The 13,456-nt window shown below is 39.9% G+C and overlaps 1 protein-coding gene across 2 annotated transcripts in view; it reads right to left on the minus strand.

Annotated features, from left to right (window-relative positions):
• Window positions 1–10,867, minus strand: part of BLVRA (biliverdin reductase A) — a 29,908-nt gene extending 19,041 nt beyond the window's left edge. For both annotated transcript variants that reach the window (XM_053934086.1, XM_053934090.1), the window contains exon 1: window positions 10,696–10,867. The gene's annotated coding sequence lies outside the window, so the exon portion shown is untranslated. The remainder of the gene's footprint in view (window positions 1–10,695) is intronic.
• Window positions 10,868–13,456: the final 2,589 nt, after the last annotated feature.

The following is a 13,456-nucleotide window of genomic DNA, read 5'->3' on the forward strand; positions in this document are numbered from 1 at the left end:
TGATATATGGACAGATGCTGTACTAAGCTGCCAAACAAGCACCTTTATTCTATTCAGCAGGTGGCTGATAATAAAGAACTGCAGTAGTAACAGATACGCTGTCTCCAGAATTAATACCCGAGCAGGAGGAAAGCTTTTATTTAAACACAGTTATGCTAACCCCAGAGTCTGCAGTAGTCCTGACACCCATCACATGGCTGCTTTCCAGAGCCTGCAACTCCATATTTGAAGCAAAATCATTCCACAAAAGTAATATAAAACCATGAGAAGTACTGAAAAAATCTGAAGATCTGGTTTTAATATGTGACATATTCCACACTGTGGAGGATTGAAACAGAAGTTCTGTGATGTACATGCATGCTAAGAATGACCATTTGTTCATGTTGTCTTGCCTGTAGTCACCCTTTGTGATTCAGATTTGGTTGCTAATCTGAAGAGGAAGAACACTTTTAAAATAGCTTCTCTACGTATCTCTGGGACCTATCTTCAGTCAGACTCATTTTGTTTGAAACTCAAATTACATTTCAATATACCTACACTGCTAAGTCTGAAACTATCCAAGAAAGCACTGAGCCTGCTTAGGGGCACCTGGAAAATTAATTTGAGATAGACATGAAGGACTCCAAATTTTATTTTATAAAAATATGTCCTTAAAAATTAAACTGTTACTTATAGTAAGTTTCCAGGAACTGCTCTAGACTGAATTGCAGGTAAATAAGCAATTGCGTATAACTGCAGCCTCATCACTGCTACATTTTAAGCAAAAGACTGCTTTTATGTGGCTAATTAGTATATGCCTAAGCAAAGAGAGCCACAAAATGTTCACAAAATTTCTCTCAGGCTTTAATGTTCTGTAACAGTTTTTGAAAGTGAATTTGATGGAAGGGGAGGGGGAAGGGGGAGGCGAGGAGAAAGGAGAGAGGAGAGAGGAGAGAGAATTTTAACAAGCAGTGAGTCAATTACTTGGCAGTAAAGTCCATTCAGGAGAATGGAGTGTTTTGGAGCTATCAGTGATTCACAGATCCTAATTTTCCAGGTGACCAAACAACAGTTTTGCTACACTAATGATCTGTGCCTGAGAAAATAACCCCGAATAAAGCTAAAAATGGTACTAACTCAAAAAAGGGGGAAAAAAAAGCATGAAAGATCCTTCATTACATTTTGACTTAACATCTGCATAAACACTAAAGCTGTCATGAAGCTGAACTCTGCCAGGTCCCTGGGGACTATAAACCATGTCCCCTAGCTTCCCTGCAGAGCAACAAAGCCCCCAGAGTAGTCTCTGCACAGCTAAGTATCTGAACACTAATTACTGAGACTCTGCTTAAACACCTATTTCATACAAAGGAACTGCTGTTTTATGCTTACTCTTACACTGTTTAAAATTGAGTGCTTTTCATTTTTTTTTTTTAATAGATTGGAGAACTACTTATCCATACTTTCATTTCTGGAAAAACTGCTCAGAGCTAATCACAAGAGGTGTAGATGACAGGATAGCCCACAAGACATGCCCAAGAATCTCAGCCCATTCCCTTCCCTCGCTTACACTGCTCATTTTGTTTTTGCTGTGTCACCTACTGAGAGAAGAGGCTTCTCCACCTCACTTGATAGATTGACAAGTGCTTTGCAGATAAACTCTGATGTCAGAAGAGGCTTCCAACCTTTTGCGATAACACAACTGAAAGTGATGATGAACAAATACAAAAAAATGTTCTGAAATATTTTCTCACTTACTACATCTGCCCCTGCATTTTCCTTGCCAATTACTGCAGTCCTTTCTACAAGCTCTTTCTTCTTCAGAGGGCCTAAGAAATTTAGAGCTGGGCTGGGCAGAAGCAGGAAAGCTGTATCTCCAGGCTGTGATCTTACTTTCTCACAGAGTTCACTGGTTGACCCAAGGCAAGCAAATCCTATCCCCTTTCCCTATCAGTCCCTAGTTCCAGAACAGTGGGAATCTCTTTCTTCTAAAGAGAGTAAAGCACTCTCAGACCTACTGAAAAATAAGTGCAAAGTGAGAAGTAGGTATTGTTACAACCTCTCTTCTTCATGACAGGAAATCCCACACAGATCAGACATTTAGAAAATATGATTATAACTAAAGTTTGCACTGAAATATCTATATAAAACAGTGCCCTAAAACAAACTACAAAACTATATAGGTTTCTTCTTTTCCTTCTCGTTAAATTAATCTGAAACCCAAATCCTTAAAGGAATTATATGCTTGCCTAGCTTTAATCACAAGTAATCCCATTGATCTCAATGAGAATACTCCTACAAGCCCATCAAGAAAGATCTCTTGCTGTTGACTGTAATATTAGTATGCACAAGAACAAAACACATATCCAGCTACAAGTATGTTCTTTTCATATCCTTATGGACTCAACCCAATATATGATACTTATCTTCCGGTCCACTAAAGGTCACTGCATCCCAGATATCTAACAGGCTGATCTATTTTGAGAGTTCCCCAAATGAAAAAAAGCATCCCTACTACACACTGCAGTCACTATAAAGATACTGCTTACCATGGCTGATGAAATCCTCTGCCTGCATTGCTAGCATGACAGCAACTCATATCACTGAAGGCCTGCCTCATACTCTCTTCAAAGAAAACAAAACACACACAGAATTTAGCTAATCAGACAAGTACTTTTTTTAGCTAATTTTCTCATCCTAGAAAAAAAAAATGAAGTGTTCACCCTTCTAAAATAAATTGAAGGTGATATAAAACTGTTTTTCATTAATAACTAGATTGAGATGACTTAGGAAATAGATAAACTTTTGCATAATGTTGTAATCTTAAAAATTATGCCCTATCACCTCTGTCATTTTATCAGTCTACCACTCAGTAGGGCCTGCAAAATGCAATGATTGCTCTCCATTCTCATTACATTTTGGAAATCTATCAATGTCATAAATTTCTTGAGAGCAGGGAAAACCAGAAGGTTTTGAACGAAGAGTAACAACTGCAGTTACTCCCTCCTGACCTTAGAGCTCAGTATTTTTCATCTTAGTGGGCAACACAACACTTAAGAAACACAAAAGCCAGCCCCTCTCTCATGAAGAGTTAGTCTGCAATTCAATATGCTTTAGCAGTCAAGTAGGTGCAAAGTGCTACTCATCTGTTAAAATTGTCCTAAGAAAGCAAACACCTTTTCCGAGGTTATCAGCCACTAGAGGGGGTATTTGGTATATTACCGAAAACCTGATAAAAAAGTAAAAAAGTTAAAAAAAAAATCATGAAGGTTACAGAAAACCTCTAAAAGCATATTTCCCACAGTACTGTTGCAACTGCACATTAGAGTTCATGAAAAGTGTTTTTGGAAGAACAAGGATTTATTTGTATATAACTGAACACAAGGCAAAAGCAAACCCCGCATCTCCCAATTCCTAGGTTTACTCACATCAAACCCTGCAATTCCTGCAAGAGGAGATGTAGTCTTATATGCCAAGAAGATGGCTAAAACACCACTAGTTTTGATTTGACTGTACAAACAGTCAGCTCTGAGCATGCCAAAACCTGAACCTTCAAGCATGCCAAGGTAGAACTTGACATACTCAGGATCAGGGTTAATAAACAAGCAAAAGGACTACCTATAAATTGGTTCCTATTTACAATTATCTGCCTCTTTACAGATTCACCATCACCAGATTGATTCTTGCATAAAGTCTCAAAAAGGACCCCAGAAAACTGTCAGCAAGTTGGTCCAACTTCAAGCAAAGTAGAATATTCTACTTGGCTAAAGCCACTCCAAAGCTACCTATATTTAAAACATGTCTAAAGAAAGATGAATATTTATTTCAGCTCCTGAACGTGAATGTGCAATGAATACAAAACTCATAAAAAATTATACATCAACTCGATGATTCAGTTCACACAGTGCCACTAGCTGAAGAAGGGTACAGGATGGATTGTGTGATGGATTAACACTATCTTAGCTTCTACATACTTTGTTACATCTCATCAGTTTGGGACCAGTGAAGCTGCTGGCAACTTCAAAGACCCTCTCCAAAAATCTGTGTAAAAATAACTATAATTTGGTAATAGACTTAAACACCATCCCTGCCTTCTTTATTTCCTTACAGTCCGCCTTCAAAGATGTGAGCTAGAAGGTTTTAGTGAAGATGACTGTCTGTTCAGAGCAATATTTTAAATACACAACTTACTCAGAACCAGCATGGCCATGTAACTGGGATAAGAGAACCCCATATCACTCTTCTTTCCTCTGCCAAACCAATGTGCACTATTACTTTATTTAGAACAACTGTGGTTGTTATAAAATGGATAATATCCTATCACAGGCAGGATCAAGCACACAAGCACCTAATTTTGAAATAACTAAAACAGCTCTTGCAAAGGTTCAGGAGCAGACAATACTCTGGGCACTGGAAGAAGGAAATATACCTTTGAAAAGAAGCAGAAAAATAACTGGATCCTGGAAGTAGATTTCCAGGAATTAATGCTTCCATTTGAAACATAATGCAAACATTTCTCTCTTTTCCCTGATTTTACTAGATTGTACCCATCTCATTTTTTCTGCAATATTCTGGTGAAATAACAGTTACTCTTGTAAGAGAAGAGCTTTGTCCCCACCTCAAGTTCATGTCCTTAACTGCACCATTCCTTTAAACAGCCAAAGAGGCCACTGAGTTCTGAAAAGAGTGGCTTTACTGAACTACCACCATCCTGTGCCACCAATAGTAACATAAATGCAATTCTAAAATGTCACAGGAACCCTGTTCATTACTTTATTCAGCCTTACTCCTTTTTAAAATGTCTGTCTAAATCCCTTATTCTCTCCTTACCTACTGCTAATTAAACTCAAGAAAGCATCTTGAGGTTCTGGGAAAGAAGGCTGTGAGCTTAATATTCATTATTTAAGCCATCTCAGGCATGACTGTGGCCCCTACACAAAACTAGTTTTAAACACAAAATTTCTTTATTTATCATTAGAAATGGAAAACACAAGGCACCTTACATTAATATGATAAACACAAACAGTACAGGTGGGCATCTATAAGCTGTTGAATAGATGCCCATCTTAGACATTAAATACTAAATCTCTGTTCTTCCCTCCCATAATCAGACTTGAGTACATAAAGGCAGAAGAAGAACCTCAGCAGCTCAGAAAATGTGAATGACAAATATCTGCAATAATCCATCCTCAGATCCACTGGTTTTGTTTAGGATCGAACTGAGTTGGACAAAGAATGCAATAGTGTGGCCAAATAACAGTTTGAGTCAAACTTAGAGATCACAAGCCATTTGACTACACTTGCTATAAGGCTGGATGGCTTTTCCTCCTGATGGATTTGTTTTGAAGTCTGGAATAGGAAAGTTGATTCCAGATAGGCATATAAGCAAAAATAAGATCATGTCAGAGCTGGATAATAAAAATAATAATCATGAGCACACAGTAAAGGAATGTACTCTGCAGTTCTTTTTCTTAGAATAGCAGAATGGTTTGGGTTGAAAGGAACCTTTAAAGATCATCTAGTCTAATCTCCCTGCTGTGAGTGTGATGTTTCCCTTTTTCCAGTCACTGGGGCCTTCACTTGATTGCCGTGACTTTCCAAAAATGATGGAGAGTGACTTGGCAACTTCATCAGTTCTTCCTGCTCATAATGATTCTCTTGATGAAAAAGGCCATCTGCCAGTATGGCTGTATGAGATCCTATGGGCAAAAGATGAAGAGCTGGCATCTCATTTACTAGTCATTTAACCAAAAGAAACTTGAACTCTGGAGTTATCCTCACCTTCATGCTTTCTTACAAGTTGATAACTTAAGAGTACTTAGGATAGGAGGACCTTCCCTCCTGTGCTTCAAGAGAGAAAAATTTTGTTTCTGATATTACAGGCCATTTGATGGTGGGAAGGTCTGGCTATCCCAAGCAATAGGGATGGGTAACATGCAGCAGACCAGCAGTTGTTTCTGAAAGGTGCTCTCTCTGCCTCAGTACATGAACACACACACACAAAAAAAAAAAAGGAAAAAAGGTGCCTCATACATCTCCCTGGTGCAAAAATTCAGCCTTCTTCAAAGATACCAGGGAATTAAGGCTGTGTCCTTGAAAGAAGTATCCTTTCTGATGAAGCCTTATCAGAAAAACTGGGCTCAGAGCAGCCAGAGAATTACATGGCCACATCCCCTGTTTGCAGGGCAAGAGGAGAAAGGAAGCTCTTATCTACACTAACACTAAAACAAAGGACCAGACACTTTAAGCCCCCTTTATATTATCATATAATACAGCTATTTTTATGGTTCTTTTGCTACGTCTTCACTGTATCTCTATTGTGAATATTACTAGGTCAGGCTGTCACCAGGACCTATTCAAGAAGGACTGGGTTGGAAATACATCACAGAAGACTATTATTTTTAAACAGTAAGTAGAGTCAGGCAAATGACCTATTTATTTTGAAAATATTTCAAGAGCCCTCAGCCTTAAGGTCTCATTTCAGATGCCAGGCATATAAGAGCAGGCAATACATCTTAATTTGAAAATATTGGGCTAAATGCATGGATAGCTATTTCACTTCTCTAAGCAAGTAAGTAAATGTAAAATAGATTTAAAAAAAAATTCCAAATGAAAACCACATTTCCTAGGGCAAACATAACTGCTGGGATTGGTTATCCTGAATTCTGGATGACAAACCTGAGACATCTCAGATGCCTCGGGACTGTTTTTAACAGATACAATACTCCAGGACTGCAAATCCAAGTACTCCATACTTACCAAAAACAGGCCTACCTCTGTCTTACACTGAACAAGAATGAAAGTAGACAAAGTCCATGATGACCTCCAATGCCAGAAGTGTACCACTGTGCTTTATAGCCTCATCACTTAACAGTGAATTATCTACAGTACAGACTTCCTCCTTATTCACGTTCCAATCTGAGTATCTGAGTCCTTCACAGATTTTTGTCACTAAAGAATCAAAGCTTTAGAGAAAGACAAAAACCAGGAATTCATCTGCCATCTCCATTCAAATGTTATTAATCTGGTTTAATGGCAAAAACAAAACCAAAATAAATAAACAAACCACAACCACCCCCTCCCTCAATCCTTCATACATTTGTATCTTCTGTCACTAAGCACAGAGAGATCTTTATAAACATGCTGATCTCACTTCCAGCTGCACACAATTGTGCTGAGAAAAATCAGCTAATTACTACAGCTAATTACTCCAAAGACAAGTACAAGCAAGCCACTGAGATCTCTATGTTCATCACCAAAAAACAGACTAACCAGTCTGTTGCTAATCTGTGTCAGAGCCTGCAAAAGACAGTAAATACCGACTAAGGGCTGCTTTCCCTAGCAACAGAAAGGATCACAAAGCTGTATACGTTCTAGCATAGCAAAGAATCACCCACGACGTTTTAACTAGAATGACTGTGGTTTCAACTTACCCCTCACATCCTGTACTACTGCTTCCTTTCTGTTATTTAGGGATTATTCAATAATCCATGTTCTTTCTGACAACTTTTCTCTCCTCTCATTCACAGAATAGAGGTAATGACTAGATGATAAAGATGACTTTGTACCTATACATTTCACTGAGAGGGAAGGTTAATAAACACAGTAACATTACTTGAGCCATGAGAACTTCTCATTTTATTAGCCAGTGTTGTGCAGCTTTTAATTTAGTATTTAGGTTAGTTACTATAACAGGAACATTAGCTGCCACAAACAGGCTCCTTTTAATTGGTTAAGAAAGCCATGATAAGGAAAAAAATAATTTAAAAAAAGTAGAAATCTATTTTATGCTAATTGTTCAACTCATATTGTTAAAGTGGTGGATTGTACTCATCTGGAGGAACAGGATTAGCAAATGCATTTCATTATCATTCCCAGTCAGGTGGGTTTTCTGCAATGTTTTCTAATTAGCACAATAGATCACTGTCTGAGTTGCAAATATTAGTCTAGGGAATGCTTAAGTTCAGTTAGACAAGAAGCCAAAGCTCTTTTTGCTTAGAGAGTAGAGAGGAAACAAGTCAAATGCATATTTATATTTTTATTATAGTTGCACTTGTTTTATAAGGTTTCAAGATATAAGTCTCACACTTTGGTTTTACAGGCATGAGAACACTTGCCAAGGTTCAATGCCAGCTCCAGGGGCATGAGACAGCTCCTCGGCAACCTTTGTTCTGCTAAATTACAACAGGGCATGGATTATCCAGAGTGGGGTTTGTTGATTTTGGTTTGCTGTTTCTTTTTTTACTACACAATTAAACTGCAAGAGTGTCTTGGCTTTCAGACTGTTTTTCTTTCCTAAGCCCCACTGCTTCCCTGCTCAGTGAAGAAACCTTTTTAATGCCTCACTTAATAAGACACACTATGAGCATAACGTATGTTATTTTAAAACACTGAGCTCTACCTGCAAGTTTCAGAAAAATTATGGTTGCCTGAAAATTCGAGGTTAAAGTTATCCACAATCCTGCACACGTTGACGTTGCTGTACTGCTGTGTAAAACACAGGAGCTCCTTTCTCAGGGCATTATTGTCCCACTAACACATCCACCCAAACTCTGTTAGTTTCTCCACTTCTTCCCAACTTTGTTTAGTTTTATCTCCTGTTGCCTGGCTCTACTTACCTAGCCAAGGATGGCAGTGCAGAGACAGCTTCAATAGACCACAATAGTGGTAATGGCAAACACCCTCTGAAGCTTCCTACAATGAATCTGCACAATATAGAGTACAATATTCCTGCTACAAGATGGACCAAACTCAGGTGACTTTAGAGTCATCATTGAAAAGCAAAAATGCCAATGTGTGTTCTAGTCCTGCATCTTACTGAAGTCCTGGCACCATGGTGTAATATGGAAAACGATTCCCATTTTAATTTGAAAACTGGACCATTAATTTATCCATTTATCTTCACTTGTTTTGACAATGTCAGTTAATTTTTAGTCCAGAGACCAAAGTGGTCCTGTTCTTCTGCTGAGCTTAGTTTTCAAAGTCTGTGGATACAGCAGATATTCATCATGACAAAAGAAAAAAAAACCAGAACAAATCTGCCCTTTGACATTTAACATGAAGTTGCTTAGACCTTAATGTGGTGGTCTTTTTGGCTCATTACACTTGGAGCGTGAGGAGTGGGTATTGAAACATCCAGTTAGCACAACTGGGAAAATAATGAGAACACTAAGAATAAGAAGTTGAAAACAACAAAGGTTGAGTCTCCTTTTTAGCTCTACAAAATAAGCACTGCCAGTGCTTTAAGAATAACACAAACCATACTTAATTGAATTAAACTCTAGTTCTTCACAAACAGTAACTCAGTTCACTCTTTAAAGAAACTGAGAGATTTCGATCAGTAAAAAAGTTTCTTGACCATGTGGATGTAAATCCACAAGAAGAGGAATCCAGAAAAATCAGCACTCCAGAATAAGGGAAGATTCCTGATCCAATAGTAAGAAACTGTAAAGTATTTTACTATCTATTATTATTATATTAATAATATTTAGGTATAATTTAATTGTTAATAATTACTCTCTAAGTGGTATGCACTGCTTGTGACAGTTTTTAGTAAGACTAACTAAGGCTTTCTTATATATGCTGAAAATAATTTAAAATATTAACCCATTGCTCTTTATATTATGAAGATTAAACCTTAAATTGCATTTACATTATTGAAACATATTTGTCTTCATTTTCTTATTTATGAACACAAATGACAGAAAGATGTTCAAACACTATTCTATCGATTTTTGGCATAATGTCATTCTGTGTTCACATCTGTAACCATAGATCCAACAGCTGAAAGACTATCTTTATTCCACAAAAATTAATTTGGCAAATCAATGCAAGGAATTGGAAAAAAAATGGTTTCACAAAAAATCAGTTCATTAAACTGTTGCCCTAATTAACACTGGTTGTTTGGAGTTTTTTAACAAGCTCCAACACAAAAGTTCAGCAGGATGCCAGGAGTTACATAAAGGCAGAGCTTGTCTTTTCACTGTATGTAGATTGAGCCCTTGATGCATTTTTTTTCTTTTTTTTACCTAGAGATAAGTGATAGCTGTCACTAGAACATAAAGTAATTAAGCATCAATGTGTTATATACACGGATTCCATACCATATCTGAGACCATAAGAATCACCTTTCTCCCACCAAAAGCTGTCTGAAATATGGCCCTACCATGTCCCTTTACAAAGGAAAATATTCTCATTCTCACTTTACACATGGGTAAACTGAGGTACAGCCTGCTTGATGGTCCGGTGTTTCAGAAGGGAGCATCAAATACCTACAGTAAACGTGGATTTTCACAGGATTGGAAGGAAGCTCAGCACTTCTAAAAAGAAGTCCAGTTTGTAGGAAAGGTTTTACATGACCTCTTACACTCTCACCATGCAGTGCCCTGGCCACTCGTAGGTGCCACTTGGTTACGTCCGCATAATTTACAGGCTAGTACTCTGCTTCACTGCAACCTGGATATTATTCCAAACAAAGGGCTTTCCCCGTTTTTCTTTTCTCTCTGCTTCCCCCTCCCCAGGTGGTGGCCCGTCCCCTTTGGTGTGGAGGGTGTCTTTGGAGCAGCTAGGACAACGTGACTTGCAGGACTCCCCCAGTCCTCCACAACCGAGGGGGAAACACCGCTGACGAGCAATCCTGGGGAAGCGAGGAACACAAAACGAAAGCCCTGCTTCCAAATCCTAATTACAGCTAGCAGGGATTAAGTAATAGTCACTAACCTCTTCAGCTCACAGAGGAGAAAAGTGGTCCCGTTTAATTCTCTTCCGCTCCCTGCAGCTCCTTCTTATACAACGCTCCGCAGCTCCGGCATATCACCGCCGCACGCCCTGTCACTGTCGCGGCAGCAACACCCCCTCGGCCGGGAATCCAATAAGCACTGCAGGGGCGGGCTGAAGCCAGAGGCAGCTGGTGCAGGCGCTGAGTGTGCACTGAGTGTGTGCTGGCCTCTCCCCCCGATTAAGCGCAGTGGTCCCTGTGATGTAGGGTTTCCAAATAAACTACATATCAATAAACCCTGTTTATACACTTAATATGCCTCAGTAGCTGCAGCCGTTGAGAAAGAATAGGAAAAAAGGAATTTAGGATTATATGTGTATTGAAATCAGTCACAATGGAATACTGAACTAACAGACCACAAGGATGCTTGACAGAACACCCAAGATAGGGCCAGAAGGAGGAATAAACAGGGGCAACTCATCAGTCTAAAGTGCCGACTGGGTGAAAAGTGGTTTTGGGGGAAGAGTGAAAACACTGACTCACTGCCCACAAAGTCTAGAAACCCACTGACTCAAGAGGAGGAGACTGAACATGTGGAGTAATTAACATAAGTGAGAGAATCACTTTACCAGTAGAATTACAGAATATTCAGAATTGGAAGAGACCCACAAGGATCAAGAGGTCCAATTCTTAAGATAATGGCCCATATGGGGATTGAGCCTACAACCTTGGTGTTATCAGCACCATGCTCCGACCAAACTGAGCTAAGAAGATGTAATACTAATTAGTGAGAAAACTATGCAACTTCTAGCCAATGAATACTTGTGGTGGTGTGTGTTTTTATAGGATTTTGCAGTGTTTTGTTATATGAGTTAGGAGTTCAATGTTAGGTAGTTTCAGTTGGTATGTTCCGTATACCCCCTATTTGTTCCCCTTACAATGGTTTCTCCCAGGCTGTTTACTCCTAAGTTTCCCGCCACTTGACTGTCCCTCAAAGTGTCAATCTCCCTGTTCCTCCCCTTTTATCCTTAAATAGTTCTGTCAATCCAAGTTGTGCTGCCCACCTCCCCTGTCAGTGTAACCACCCCCATTTTGTTCTGTAAAGTTCACTATCAATCACCCGTGTTCTAAGAGTTGATTAGTCCCTAAAGCTTCTCCCTACCCTTATCTTTTCCCCATTGGTTGTGATCCATGATGTAATCCTCCTGTGATGTACCCTCATTGGTTGTTCCATGTTGCCACCCCTTCATGCCCACACCCTTTATATGTGAAAGCTGGACCATTTTCTCTGACACTTGTCCTTGACTGTTTTGTGGAAGAGAATCTCCTTACACTCCATACAAGTGTCCTCTGCTTTGTCCCTTCACCTCAGATCCTTGTGGTAGTTCAGTGCAAGCACTACCCATGCCGCTGCACACACTATCACCTGGGTACCTCGGCAGAGACCCAGGGGCAGCCACTCTCGTGGCACCTTCCAGTTGCACTAGGGAACTGCTAGCTGGCGTTTAGCAGTTGTACAGTGCTCAGTGGCCGCACAGAAGGAGCCACAAATACTGATACTTTGTTTGCAAAAACGTATAAAAAATGTAAAGTGTTGGTGATTAGGGAGCTAGCATTTTGTGGGTTACCACCTCACTCCTTACTTTACACAAACTAGAATAAAGAAGTAGATTCCTCTCCTCTGTGTGTGAATTGGCATTGCACACCAGGTAAAGGAGCCCATGTTAGGGGCAACAACCCCCGCCGGACACTCACAGAGCCCACTCGTGCAGTGGTTTGCAGACACTGGTACACCAGCAGTGCTTGTGTCTGCCCAGCTGCAGCCATAGGCTTTACCTTGCAGGATGAATCTGTACTCAGGAAATTGGGAGTTTCAAGACTGCCAAGTGGGAAAGAAATCTCTCTTGTGATGTAAATAATAAAGGGCCCGGACACATTGTACTCCTTTCTTGATAAGGCCTTTATTAAAAGATAGCCTAAGGCGGTGGGGTACAGGGTTCGCAACACCACTGCTACTCCCAGGGGAGTAGATATCCCAGAGGAGGAATAGACAATCCTGTTGATTTCGGCAGGGTTGGGATCTTCACCCTTGGAGGATACGTCCAAAGACTCTGCTTATGGCTCGTTGGTCTAAGGGGGTTACTCCCTTCAGACCTCTCTCAAGTCATGGCGACCAGCTCCAGGGGTATTAAAGGCTTTCTCTGATTCTTTGGAACTTTCCTATCCCATAGATGTGGATTGTTGTGCAGTCCCTACTTTGGTTTGTGGTCTGAGTCCAGTTTTAGTCCTCTGCTGGGGTCCAGCAATAACATGCAAATACACTAGGCCTTCTGGGAATCAGGAAGTCATCCTGGGGAGCAGTGGCTGAACTACCGGACGCCATGAAGGGGACAAAGAGGGTTCAACTTACTAAGTATAAAGGGGTTCTAACAAAGGGGGTTAACACCAGGGAGATATATTGAAACTAGAGGGGTACAACTGGAGTGTGAACTGGGCATAGGGGCAAATATATCAGGTAGGGAAGATACGAACAGGGGTGGAATTAGTGAATACACTCAAGCGAACTTTCAAACTGTGGAATAAGCAGACAAATTATTAAACATACAAACAATTTTGAACTGTGGAGTAAACAGACAAATGGTTAAACATACAAATGGTTAAACCTTAAATTTATTCATAACATCTTGTGCCTGGCTTTGCCCAAGCAGGAGGCATGCAGAGAGCAGCTGCTAGGATAGCCCAGGCCAGGTGCTCAACAAGCTC

This window comes from Vidua chalybeata, chromosome 1, assembly GCF_026979565.1.
Source record: "Vidua chalybeata isolate OUT-0048 chromosome 1, bVidCha1 merged haplotype, whole genome shotgun sequence".
Taxonomy (NCBI): Eukaryota; Metazoa; Chordata; class Aves; order Passeriformes; family Viduidae; genus Vidua; species Vidua chalybeata.